The following is a 14,693-nucleotide window of genomic DNA, read 5'->3' as shown; positions in this document are numbered from 1 at the left end:
AATAATTTTGAATGTTCAAAAACGATGCTTTTATACTCGACAGAAAAATATATGAAATTGTTCTATTGCAAGATTGCTGGTTGGTGCTGAAATCCAAAATCCAAAATTTGCAATTTTTTTTGTGGGTCATCCCTATATCAATTCGACCAAAAAATGCGATTTTGAAAGTCATGTCTTTCGATTTCGCTCAATTTTTTTTACAATATCAACCCACCCAGTAAGTAAAAGACCCGCAATCAGTTTGGTCCCAGCCCCCGGTGAGGGGGGGAGTGGGGGGCTTCCGTTATTTTCACATTGTCTCGAGGTACTCAACTTCAGCAGCGCATTCCTCCAAAACTATGATACTTTGATCAAAACTGATTTCACAGTTTGAAAGGGTATTGAATTTTGAACTTTTTAAACATTTTGAAATTTTCAAAAGTTGAAAGTTGAACTTTCAAATTGAAAGTTTAAATTTCAAAATGGCGCTGTAAGTGGCAGCTACCATTTATAATTCTGAAAAAATTACCATAGATATACCTTTTGATGCTTTTTCGAAATATCGCAAGTTTCGAGATGGGATTTTTTGATGGAAGGGAAGCACCCGCCCCCAATTTGGGGCTAAACTTTCGAAAAAAAATCTGGGGCGTGTGATATATCGAATTGTATGTTTTTGGTAACTCTGAACACGAATATGATGTTATATTTTTGATTGGACCCAATCCACGGCCCCCAGTACCTCCCCAAATGGGGTAAAAGTTCAAAATAGGTTTTTTTTCGTGCGACACATCAAACAGTATGTTTTTGGTGACGTTGAACACGAATATGACGTCAGGTTTTTGATTGGACCCCATCCACGGCCCCCAGCACCTCCCCAAATGGGGTAAAAGTTCAAAATGGGGTTTTTTTCGTGCGACACATCAAACAGTATGTTTTTGGTGACGCTGGATACGAATATGACGTCAGGTTTTTGATTGGACCCACCCACGGCCCCCAGAACCTCCCCAAGAGGGGTATAACCTAAAAAAAAGCTCTAATGGGGGGTTGAGAAATTTTACACAACCAAGGGGGAGGCAAGGGTTTGAGATTTTTCGCTGAGTTGTTCTAATGGGGGTTAAGAAATTTTACACAACCATAGGGGAGGCATGGGTTTTAGATTTTTTTGTTGAGTCCTTCTAATGAGGGTTGAAAAATTTTACATAACCAAGGGGGAGGCCAGGGTTTTAGATTTTTTTGTTGAGTCGTTTTAATGAGGGTTGAAAAATTTTACATAACCAAGGGGGAGGCCAGGGTTTGAGATTTTTTCGGTGAGTCGTTCTAATGAGGATTGAAAAATTTTACATAACCAAGGGGGAGGCAAAGGTATGAGATTTTTTCGCTGAGTTGTTCTAATGGTGGTTGAGAAATTTTACATATCCAAGAGGGAGTCAAAGTTTTAAGATTTTTTCGCTGAGTTATTCTAATGAGGGTTGAGAAATTTTACATAACCAAGGGGGAGGTAAGGGTTTGAGAAATTTTTGAGTGTTGAATCATTTTACAATAGCAAGGAGGAAGATTGGGTTTGAGATTTTTTTCGTTGAGTTGTTCTAATTAGGGTTGCAAAATTTCACATAACCAAGGTGGAGGCAAAGGTATGAGATTTTTTTGTTGAATATTTCTAATGGGGGTTGAGAAATTTAACGCAACCAAGGGGGAGGCCAGGGTTTGAGATTTTTTTGTTGAGTCATTCTAATGAGGATTGAAAAATTTTACATAACCAAGGGGGAGGCCAGGGTTTTAGATTTTTTTGTTGAGTCGTTCTAATGAGGGTTGAAAAATTTTACATAACCAAGGGGGAGGCCAGGGTTTGAGATTTTTTCGTTGAGTCGTTCTAACGAGGATTGAAAAATTTTACATAACCAAGGGGGAGGCCAGGGTTTGAGATTTTTTTCGTTGAGTTGTTCTAATGAGGGTTGGAAAATTTTACATAACCAAGGGGGAGGCAAAGGTATGAGATTTTTTCCCTGAGTTGTTCTAATGGGGGTTGAGAAATTTTACACAACAGAGGGGGAGGCAAGGGTTTTATATTTTTTTGTTGAGTCGTTCTAATGAGGGTTGAAAAATTTTACATAACCAAGGGCAAGGTAAGGGTTTGAGATTTTTTCGTTGAGTCGTTCTAACGAGGATTGAAAAATTTTACATAACCAAGGGGGAGGCCAGGGTTTGAGATTTTTTTCGTTGAGTTGTTCTAATGAGGGTTGGAAAATTTTACATAACCAAGGGGGAGGCAAAGGTATGAGATTTTTTCCCTGAGTTGTTCTAATGGGGGTTGAGGAATTTTACACAACAGAGAGGGAGGCAAGGGTTTTATATTTTTTTGTTGAGTCGTTCTAATGAGGGTTGAAAAATTTTACATAACCAAGGGGGAGGCAAGGGTTTGAGATTTTTTCGTTGAGTCGTTCTAACGAGGATTGAAAAATTTTACATAACCAAGGGGGAGGCCTGGGTTTGAGATTTTTTTCGTTGAGTTGTTCTAATGAGGGTTGGAAAATTTTACATAACCTAGGGGGAGGCAAATGTATGAGATTTTTTCGCTGAGTTGTTCTGATGGGGGTTGATAAATTTTACACAACAGAGGGAGAGGCAAGGGTTTTATATTTTTTTGTTGAGTCGTTCTAATGAGAGTTGAAAAGGTATGAGCTTTTTTCGCTGAGTTATTCTAATGAGGGTTGAGAAATTTTACATAACCAAGGGGGAGGTAAGGGTTTGAGAAATTTTTGAGTGTTGAATCATTTTTCAAAAGCAAGGGGTAAGATTTGGTTTGCGATTTTTTCGTTGAGTCGTTCTAATGAGGGTTGAAAAATTTTACATAACCGAGGGAGAGGCAAGGGTTTTAGATTTTTTTTGTTGAGTTGTTCTAATGGGGGTTGAGAAATTTTACGCAACCAAGGGGGAGGCCAGGGTTTGAGATTTTTTTGTTGAGTCATTCTAATGAGGGTTGTAAAATTTTACATAACCAAGGGGGAGGCAATGGTATGAGATTTTTTCGCTGAGTTGTTGCTTCAATCGTGTGACACATGAAGCAGTATGTTTTCGATATCACGAATATAGTCGTAGTTTTTCAAATTGACCTCAACCGTGGCTCCCAGAACCTCCTCCAATTGGTAAAAGTCCAAAAAATTTGTTAGAGGCTGTAGATGGGGTTCAACCAAAAATCTGACGTCATATTCGTGTTCAGCGAGCGTCACCAAAAACATTCTATTTGATGTGTCGCACGAAAATAAAGTCTATTTTGAACTTTTACCCCATTTGGCGAGGTGCTGGGGGCCGTGTATGGGGTCCAATCAAAAATCTGACGTCATATTCGTGTTCAGAGTTACCAAAAACATACAATTCGATATATCACATGCCCCAAATTTGTTTTCGAAAGTTTTGCCCCAAATTGGGGGGGCGTGCCCCTCTTTCCATCAAGAGATCCCATCTCGAAACTTGGATATTTCGAAAAAGCATCAAAAGGCACATCTATGGAAATTTGTTCAGAATTTTAAATGGTAGCTCCCACTTACAGCGTCATTTTGAAATTTGAACATTCAATTTGAAAGTTCAACTTTCAACTTTTGAAAAGTTCAAAATTCTTAATAAGTTCAAAATTCAATACCCTTTCGAACTGTGAAATCAGTTTTGATCAAAGTATCATAGTTTTGGAGGAATGCGCTGCTGAAGTTGAGTACCTCGAGACAATGTGAAAATAATGGAAGCCCCCCCCCCACCTGCCCTCTGATGGGGCTGGGACCAAACTGATTGCGGATGCGGGTTTCTTACTTAATGGGTGCGTAGATATTGTAATTCAGGAAGATATAATACATATTTTTGACGAGGGCAAAAGCTCTCGAAAATTCATAATTCCTTTGATTGACACTGCTCACACTGCTTCTCAACTTCTTCCCAAATTTCTCAACTTTTCCCAATTTACCCAATTTTTGCCGAAATTCCCAACTTTTCGCATAGATTTTTTCCGTCTATCTCATCTCCCCCGGCCCCCTCCCATTTTCTCGTCATTTCAGCAGATATTTTTCAGAATTTAAAAAAATTCGTTTGTTCTTCCCAATTATACGTACATATTAACATTTTCAATAAGCTCGCTCGTCTTTCTCGAACATCCTACGTGTAGTAATAATGTTAATTGATTACTCAAGAGGAAAATAATTGACTCGAAGTATTAGGTATCCTTCCACATAACTTCAAACAAGTGCATGTGTCCCTGGCCTACTACTACACAGCACTGCAATTTATTTTAGAACAAAAAAAAAGGAGCAACTTGTACATCGAGAGCGCGATTAACAAAGTGTAAAATGGTTTATCCTTAAATCGATCCGCGTTGAATTAATTTAAACGAGAAACTTGCAAGAATGATTTCATTTACAACGTAATTTGATCTGATTACGCGGGAGAATACTTGAAATGAAATTGCGGATAAAATCTCTAGAGGAAATGAGCGAATTAACGTCTATTGACGACGACGACGACGACGACGCTCTCGTATATATAAAACTTTCCTATCAGCGTCTTTATAAGTGTACATGTTCGCGGTGGTAGCCTACGGTTAATATTTTTTCCTAATTTTATAACTTTCTGCTCTCAAATCAAACCTATATACTCGTATAGTTACTTTTCAAAATCTTAATTCAGTTTTACCCTGTTATCGTATGAGTAGGTAAACTTAGATAGGTAGGTATATAGGATCGAAACGGAAAAATGTAATTTATTAGCAGAAATTCGCTACAGTATTTCCGATATTTTGGAATGGAATTCTTTTGAAAATAATCCAATGCCCTATACTAATGTAATATGTGTACCTAGTCCTATCCAATTGTGCTAGTATCTTTTATTTAAGAAATCCGAACAATAGATTGGCCAAAATATAACACATTATTACTTCAAGACACACAAATAGGTACCTTCACCTATCCATTTTCTGCGTTGAAAAATCCATATTATACCGCACCGTAGTTGTGATACCGACTATATAAAATGCTGCTTATTATGAAATGAAACTTGTTATAATAAGTATAACTTTTGTCACCCGCGAAACACAAAAGCAAAAACTCGAGCAAGTGTTTTTATTAAAAAGAATAGTTCGCATTTGGCTCGAGTAAGCTTTCAAAAGCGCCCTCATCATTCTCATTCCTTCGCGAACGTAGATAATTAATTTTTCGCCAGCTAGAGCAGTCGCGATGAGTACAAAACTATAACGCCATTTAATCAAGGTACGATTGTCTGCGAGAGTTTCACGATGAAATGAAAATGTTCGGCAACTCGAACATCAAAAGTGAAATTTAATTTACCGTGTAATAAAATAATTTTAAAAACATTGTAAAACCTAAAGCGTTGAATTCGTTATGTTGTAGTAGGATAGGTACCTATCCTATAGTATATTACGAGTATAATGAATATAGCGATGAAAACTAATATGAAACATTAGCTCGAGCTTAACGGTTGACATTTCAAAGAACAATAAATGGTAAACGACCCTTCAAAAACCCGTTATTTAATTAGATCCGAATAAAAACATTAAAATCCTTTAATGTATCCTTTTAATATGAATTATCGTGTAATTTCGGCGTCATTTGCCATTATAGCCGGCTTGTTTAATTTACTATCGAGAGCAGAGCTTCTCTTTCTCTTTGTTTTTTTGTCTCTTTAATATTTTACGACTAGGCTTACGCCTTTTTTTTTTTTTTTTTTTTAGAAATTTTTCTCGTTCGAGACAACGAGCCCTATTATCAGGTATATTCAGAATTTTATTTCAGGGACGATCTATTTGGACGATTTTTGATTTCGAAAATTTTCCTTCTATTTCAGTCAAATTTTTCAATTTTTTTTCTACTCTCTTTACGTTCAATCATCATAGAAAATTTGAGCAATTCTACCTTCCTCCATGTTAGGAGGTGGTGGTGGTGGTGGTGGTGGGGGGGGGGGGTGACAATGTACTATACCAGTAAAATCTTGTATAATTCTTGGTCAAATTGGAATAAAATCTGGCATTAGTATCAGTACCTATAGAATAAACATTGTTTATTTAAATTCATTTTTTAAAAATAAAATAAAATTGAATAAAAAAATTTGGTCAATTATGAGAACAAGGGGGGGGAGGTGAAAAATCATACTCTCGATTATTCATCATGCAGTGTAAAATTTTAATTTCATATGATCGGAAAATGAGTAGTTTCCTAGACAGTTTTGTGGTTGGAAAATACGTCTTCAACGCATCTATCAAAACAAGTGCAGAAAGTAGTTATTTTCCTCCCTAGGGAGGAAAGTAACTGTTTTCCACACATGTTTACAAATTCGAAATTAGCCATTTTTTAAAATTTCAGCATTTATTTTCCTCTCATATGAAATTAAAATAGTATACGCGACAGGATTGGACAGTAACGCGATTAACTTGTGCGATCTAAGTCACTCGGCTTCGCCTCACTCCTTAAACTTCGCACTCGTTAATCACATACTTTCCCCTCCTGTCACGTAGTATACTATTAAACAACTTTTACTGCGACAAGGCTTGTTGTGAGTTATTTATAAACAATTTAGGGAGGTATTTTCCTACCTACTTCTTTGGCAAGACTTGAAAAACACCATTTCAGTCATTTCTTGAGGTAATTTTTACGATTTGGGGGTGAGGGAAGTCTCCAACTATTATTCTTGTTTCTGTGGGTGGGACATTGCTGTTTTCTTTCCATATAAATTCTACATTTGGTGGTTTGTAAACAGATGAGATTAAGCAGTTTCCCATGTCAATTGTTAGAATCTCGACATTATTCTCATCAGACAGTGAAGTACTTTTAACCTCCATGTTTAGCTTAACTAGTAGTATGGCACTTCCATATTTCTCATGGGGTCTATCAATAATAAGTTTCATTCCTTCAATTTTTGGCTTCTAGCTTTCTCTGCGCCTGTGTGTTTCTTGAATGGTGAGCACGTCTATGTTCAGGTTATTAACCAGTTCAGCTAGTATATATAACTTCCTTCGGCCCTGACAGGCCCTCTATGTTTATGGACATGATCCTTAAGGGAGGTGTCCTCGTCAGAGCCCATGAGAAGGGCTGGGCCGTTTTAACCCAAGGTGTAGGGTGCATGATTGACCAGTGATGAGATGATTGGCCAGTAGTTGAACTACTGTTTCCAGGGGGCGCCTGCTTATCGAGAAAATTTATTCACAGTTCTTAAATAAAGCATTCGCGGAGGCTCATCCCTTGCCCCCCCCCCAACTAAAATTAAAAAAAAATTATGTTATGAAAATCTTTACCTGAACCTAAAACTGAACCAAAAAAATGTTCAGTTTCACTTTTTTATAAAAGTGTTTCCCAAAAATTTACAATGATAATGAATGTTACAGGCATTCCGATTGGGTTACTTTTAAAGTAACTTGGTTATTTTTTTCATACTTACTTGGTTACTTTTGCTTACTATGTATTTTCACCAAAAGGTTGCTTTTATTACTATTTTCAACAGAACGTTACTTTTTTCAATTTTTATCTGTGAATTGAGGAAAAAAATGCAAAAAATTTCCCAACTTTCCCAGATTTCCGCCCAGCTTTTCTCAACTTCTCCAATTTCTTCCAAAAATTCACTACTTTTCGCCTAAATTTTCCTGTCCAAGGAAGGGGGGGATAGGTGTCCTCTCACGTTCGGCAGGTTTATTCAATTTTTTGATCGTTTTATTGACTTTTTTTCAATTTATTAAAGTCTCCCCCCCCCGTTACTTTTTTGATTTCAATTTTTATGCATGAATATTGATAAAAATATTTGAAAAACTGAACATTTTTGGTTACTTTTTTGCTGAAAAAAAGTTACTAAAGTTACTTTTTTTTGAAAAATGTCGTTCACTTTTTCAGGCAATTTTTGCCAAACTTCACTACAATTTCATTAAATAGGTACCTAAATAATTATTATTGGTAATTTTCATTGATTTTTTGACTTTTTTTTCGAGTTTTTATATCATTTTAATATATTTTCAACATTTTGTTTCGTGCAATTTCTTCCAAATTTTGCTGGCATTTCATTACTTTTTGGTATTTTTCAATGATTAAGGTTTTTTAAAAAGAGTTTTATATGATTTTAACGTGTTTTCAACACTTTTTCATCTAACATTTGCCAAATATTACTAAAATTTCGATACTTTTTGGTGTTTTTTATTCGTTTTTATGCTTTTTTCGAGTTTTTATGTGATTTTAACATGGTTTTATTACTTTTTCGTGCAAAGTTTGCTAATTTTTTTTGTAATTTTTTCACTTTTTGGTTGATTTGCGGTGATTTTTATGCCTTAAACTACAGATGAAACGTGTTTTTAAGTTATTTTTAACAATTTTAACGATGTTTTTTGCAGTTTTTGCTTAATTTTTTCTTACTTTAGTGTACTTTCGTTACTTTTTGATAATCTTCATCGATTTTTATGTTGTTTTTTTTTGAGTTTATATCATTTTAACATTTTTTAACACATTCTCACGCAATTTGTATTAAATTTTTGGAGTTTTTGTAGATATTTCCTTCACTTTTTATGACATTTTTAGTGATTTCAATGCGTTTCTGTATTCATGATAGGTTTCAACGACGTTGAATGAATTTTCTGCTACCTAAATTATTATTTTCGTTTGCTTCTTTTATCCTAAAATTTTGGAGTGGTTGCTATTTTTTTTTTCGTTGGAAGTACATACCTACATACATATACTTACCTAATTAGTAATTAATACCTACTTAAGTATAATTTTTTTTTTTAATTCCAATGTTCAAAATCTCTGACCTTTAATACTTTCTGGAGACTACTAAAATTGTGATGACGTAGTCTTAGGTCTATTTTAGGCCTAAAATGCATGCTCAAGAGAAAATTCAAGATGTTTCCTCGTAATTTGTGAATCTCCAAATTTCCCCACAAAGCGAAGTCCGTTTGCTCCATTTGTTATTTACGAAGTCATTCAATAATTTTGACGATTTTTTTGCGGATACTTCGTTAACGAATGCATTACTTTTCACGTAAATTATACCTTGATACACCTAAAATGTAGAAATAATAATAATTTCCATCGTCGAAGTCGTTGATGCTGGAAAACCCGTGGAAAACCGCGTTGAAACACATTGATAATCGTTAGAATGTTGTGACGTCACGAGGCGAAGACCAATGTACGCTAAAATCGACCCATTTAACCAATGCCTCCGTGGCGCAATCGGCTAGCGCGTTCGGCTGTTAACCGAAAGGTTGGTGGTTCGAGCCCACCCGGGGGCGAATATTTTTTTCGTGTGATTTTATTTTTTTGAATTTATTTGGTCTTATTGTGATACAAGATACATTTTAAATTGATTTTCTGAATTTTTTTTCGCTATGTACGATCGATTTATTCCAATTAAATCTAGATAACAAAAAAATACCTATTACTATTACGAGTTAGACATATTATTTTCAATTTTTTCTGCGTATAAGTATTTATTTAATGCTTTATTAATTATTATGTATGTAAAATGACCGTGAGGAATTTTTTTAAACTCATTGTGAAGCAGTAGATAGAAATTGAGCATTTTTTCCTGTTCATTATGAAAAAGAAATTACCTCTGTTTGTAATGGAAAAATCACTCGCAATCGCAACATAAATCTCTGTAGCTAGATATGTATTTTTATTTTCCATGCTAAACAGAAAATAATTTAAGATGTTCCATTGATTAATTTTAAAATACATAACTTTTTTTTTACGAAAGGAGCTTCCAGAATAACTGGACGTGATGAAATTCTCATTTATATTAGGTAATTTTTCAGTAATTTTGTGTCCATTTAGGTACCTATTCAGTATTCATATCGAAACCCTTGTACTTTTTGATTTATTATTATACAATACTTACCTTCTTTTTTTGAGGTTTGCTAGAGCTTTTTTCTTAATGAATGTGAATTAGATACTTATTTAGTTTTAAATTTCATTTTCAATGTTTGATCTAATTTTAATAATTTTCAATTTCATTTAATGTTTTTCATTTTATTATTTTACCTAATTTTCTGTTTTTGATTTAATAATTTTCAGAAATTTTAATTTTACCCTAGATTTTTGATTTTATTTTTAGTTCTGGATTTAATTTTCAGTAAGTATTTGATTTTATTTACAAAGGAGGAGTATCGATAAGGCCATTTTTTGGCCCCAGGCAGTTATCGACTGAACCACTCTTAAATTGTTGTAATAAATGCCCCAAATACGAATCCGTGGTTAGTTGACCCAAAATGACCATTTTTTGGGCTCCAGGGGTCCCCAAAGTTGCAAATAAAAGAAGAATTTTTGGAACCACTGAGTATTATTTTCAAAAACTTTTTTGGCGTAAAATATCTGTTTGAACCCGTTAAACATTATACGAGACAATTTTTCCATTTTCGACCCTCAGGGGCAGAAATTGGGGGGTTTTAATTTGTGGAAAATTTTGGAACCACCATTTTGAACCTACCCCTTTGAACCCCCCTAAAAAACTGCTTACAGTTTATTAGTATCTGAAAGACCTCCATCCTACCAAATTTTCAGCTCAATAAAAATTTTCGCTGGTACTCAAAAATCCAATTTTCCAATTTTTTGTAATTTGGATTTTTTGGGAACCCCTGGATAGCTGGAAACCTGCGATTTGCGCCAAACGTAACGTTTTGATGCATATATTCAATTACCTATGTGAAAAAGTTTGATTAAGCTTCCTGTATATTCATAATTTTGAACCCTTTTTTTAGAGCCCTCCACTTTGAGCACCCCTGAAAAAGGCGATTATGCATATTTTTTCAAATAAAATGAAGAATTCACATTTGGAACACACCAGCAAGATCTCGATAATTTTTCACTAGATTTTACCAGTAATTTTCAAAATTGAGCTATTTTGGGTCAAATTCTGAGATTTTACTCTTCGAAAAAACGTTAAAATCAGTTTTCATGATTTCAACAAAGTAAAATCTCAGAATTTGGCCCAAAATAGCTCAATTTTGAAAATTACTGGTAAAATCTAGTGAAAAATTATCGAGCTCTTGCTAGTGTGTTTCAAATTTGTAAATTCTTCAATTTATTTGAAAAAATATGCATATTTGCCTTTTTCAGGGGTGCCCAAAGTGGGGGGCTCTAAAAAAAGTGTTCAAAATTACAAATATACAGGGAGCTTAATTAAACTTTTTCATCCAGGTTATTGAATATATACTTCAAAACGTTACGTTTGGCGCGAATTGCAGGTTTCTAGTTTTCCAGGGGTTCCCAAAATATCGAAATTACGAAAAATTGGAAAATTGGATTTTTGAGTACCAGCGAAAATTTTTATTGAGCTCAAAATTTGGTAGGATGGAGGTCTTTAAGATACTAATAAACTTTGAAAAGCTTTTTAGCGGGGTTCGAAGGGGTAGGTCCAAAATGGTGATTCCAAAATTTTCAAAAATTTGAAACCCTCCCATTTCTGCCCCCAAGGGGCGAAAATAAAAAAATCTCCTCGCATAACGTTTATGGAGTTCAAACAGACATTTTATGCTAAAAAAGCTTTTGAAAATAATACTCAGTGGTTCCTAAAATTATTTTTTATTTACAACTTTGGGGACCCCTGGAGCCCAAAAAATGGTCATTTTGGGTCAACTAACCACGGATTCGTATTTGGGGCATTTATTACAACAATGTAAGAGTGGTTCAGTCGATAACTGTCTGGGGCCAAAAAATGGTCTTATCAATACTCCTCCTCTCAATTCCACCCTCGATTTCTGATTTTATTTTTAGTTCTAGATTTAAATTTTAGTTCATAATTTAATTTTCAGGTTTTGATTTTATTTACAAATTTTTCATTTTTATTTTCTACGTGTTCAATAAATCGTTTTTTTTATGTAGATATATTTACACAAAATTTCCTCTTCTCATATTTTTTTTGCATGTTTTGCTTTTTTTTATTTGAATTTTTGATTTTCAGTTTTCAGTTTCATTTTCAGAGTTTTTGGTTTCATTTTCAGTGTTTGATTTGATTTTTAATATTACGAGTATTTTCAATTTTGTTTATTTCCCATTTCATTTTCAGGTTTTAATTTATGCGCATTCAATTTTTTCCATGTTTTTGATTCAGTTTTCAGAATTTTAAATTTTATTTTAGTGTATTTTTAGTCTTCATTTCTCACATTCTTATCTTGGATTGATAGCGAGGCGGTTGCAGAAGTACAGTCGAGAAGCTTTCTCATGAATTTTCAATAAAAATGATTACCTATGGTATACCTAGTTATTACCTACCTACCTACCAAGTCAAATAGTTAGTTGAAGAAACCTCAAAAGTCATGTTGAGCTTTAACGTCCCGATTAAAGAAGAGCAAGGATAGATTAGCTTTAGTTTAGGATACCACTTCCAACCATACTGAGCTTCGACCAAATGCTCAAATGAAAGACTCGAAGTTGCAGAAAAGCAGCTTACAAGCAGCGAGCACAACTATACCTAATAATTATAACGAAACGATGCAGTGGCGTTATTAAATACACGATATTTCCGTTCAAAAGCTTAATCTAATGTTCTGTTAAACACACTTTAGAAACGATGCGACGTTCACGTGTGTCGTCGTCGAATTAGTACTTGAAAGTACACGACAACGACGACGTACACGTATTACGGTGCCATCGACGATGAGTAAAATTATTCGATAAATAGCGCACATTTCACTTTGACTGGCCTTTGATTATGTGAGTTGCGAGTATATTAATACACAAAGGAACGATAGATGAAGGCGCGCGGACTAGGTGAAGGAAAAGAGAGAAGCGGAGACGGGGAGCCGCGGAGAGAGCGTCTAAATAAATGTATTTTGACTGGAAAGAAAATTCAATTATTATTGTATGGGGTTAATATGAGGGTAACTTTGGTATACATACGTTTAACTCTGTGATAGCTGCAAAGTCGTAACAGATAACTTAATTTTCAGCACGGCAACTGGGAAGAGCAGCCGTATAGCCAGCCTCTCATTCGGCAAAGGAAATAAGTTTTTGTGAAGAGCGAGCGCGAGGGCGTAAATTTTCTGCACTCGTAATTATGCTTTTCAAGTTATTTAACTGTTTTCTTATTTAATTAGACCGCCAATACGGCGTTTAAATTCGACCCAGCTGCCGTACCCGTGCGCGTATCGCTACCGGAATACTTAAAACGTTTTGCCAGAGCCGAGAGTCTTGTTAATTATTTGTAAGGCGGCGGCGCAGGGGTAAACCCTCCTCAGAATTCGTCACTTTGCTCGAGCGACGTCGACGTCGACGTCGTCGTGTCCCAATCACCCCCTCTTCGTGAGATTAGCATATGTTTTGTTGGCAATTTGTAAATCGTAATCGTAATGTATTTGTGGTGAGGGTTGTTTTTCTTTTTCTTTTTTTTCCGTGGAGAGCGAAATTCGACTTGGTTTGTTGTTCGTGTTGGGCTTGAATTTCAGATGAGTTGAACAGAGAAGAGGGAAGGAGGAGGTGGAAATTTGTATTATCAGAGGTGAGTCGGTTGATGATGAAATTAAAGTCATACTAGTAAAATAATTTATCGAATGGACCGCTGACTAATGAGGAGAGATGTTGAGATGAGAGCCGAGGATGATTCTAACTTCTAACATGGATAGATTTAGCTGAGGAGGGGTGGGGTGACATAGAAAATATAGGCCTATTCAAATTCTTGAAGAAATTATTGCGAAATTTGGAAACTTGAACTAGTCTCATGATTGGAAATGATTTTGAGTCGTTTTGAGCATTTCTATAGTCTTTGGAAAAAGTTCAAAAATTATTTAATTTGAACGAAATACATTGTAAAAGGGCTCGGGTTTTGAAAATTATATCTAGTTTCCTAATCTGAATTCAACATGTTGAAAATGGGGATCTCACCTCACGATCTGTGCAGTATCCGATTTGATCGGATTTTTTTTCAAAAGTAGGAGGACTCTTGAGGTAGTTTACCACAAAATTTGTTGCTCTTAAAATTACGATTTTTGGCCAGTTCCATCACGTTTTCTAGCCACAAGTCTTATTTCCTGGAGTTTGAGAGCAAAGTTTGAGTGTGCGCATCCAAAAGACTATTTTTGGGCGCAAAATTTTCAAAAATATGCCCAAAAATGGCCAAAAAATGTACTTAATTGGGCAACTATACCTCTAAGAATCATTTTTTCTAGTTAGAAAACGAGTTTCTTGAAAGGGTATTCCCGGTTAAGATAGGTGAAATGGCCCTGTTCCCAGATTTGGAAAATCATGATGGATTATTGTTGGATACCTCCGATAAAAATTTTCGAGCGGAATTTCCGCCCCCCAACCCACCCCCCTTGGGCAGTATAGCCAAAAAACGCGTTTTTTGCGCGAAAAATTCGGTATCCATGAGTGGTGGGGGTAAAATTCTGGTACCACGCGGAATGTGTAGGGAAAGCCTGGGCCTTTCAACACGATTTTTTTCAAAAATTTTTATCATAGTGGTGGGGGTAAAATTGACAAAAGAAAACTTTGAAGCGCCACAGCTCCGAACTGAAGGGTACTACACAAAAACTGTTTTCGCCAAAATGTGTCTTTTTACAAGTACTTTCTTCCTACTAATCCATGAAATTGAAATTTTGTCTGCAAAAGGCTCATATTTGCAAAAAACTCTAAAAAATACGCGTTTTTCGCGTTTTTTTGCAAAATTATGCGAAATATGCGAAAAATGTATAGAACAAAAAATGTTGAGCGTCGACTTTCACCCTAGAAAACGTGTTCAAAAGATTGTCA

At 35.2% G+C, this 14,693-nt stretch overlaps 1 non-coding gene across 1 annotated transcript; it reads left to right on the top strand.

Moving 5' to 3' along the window:
• Positions 1-9,164: 9,164 nt before the first annotated feature.
• On the top strand, positions 9,165-9,238 carry TRNAN-GUU (transfer RNA asparagine (anticodon GUU)). The gene has a single exon. It is a non-coding gene; the product is annotated as a tRNA-Asn (tRNA).
• The last annotated feature ends 5,455 nt before the right edge of the window (positions 9,239-14,693 follow it).

Source organism: Planococcus citri, chromosome 3 (assembly GCF_950023065.1).
Source record: "Planococcus citri chromosome 3, ihPlaCitr1.1, whole genome shotgun sequence".
Lineage (NCBI taxonomy): Eukaryota > Metazoa > Arthropoda > Insecta > Hemiptera > Pseudococcidae > Planococcus > Planococcus citri.
This window is presented reverse-complemented; position numbering and strand designations above follow the sequence as displayed.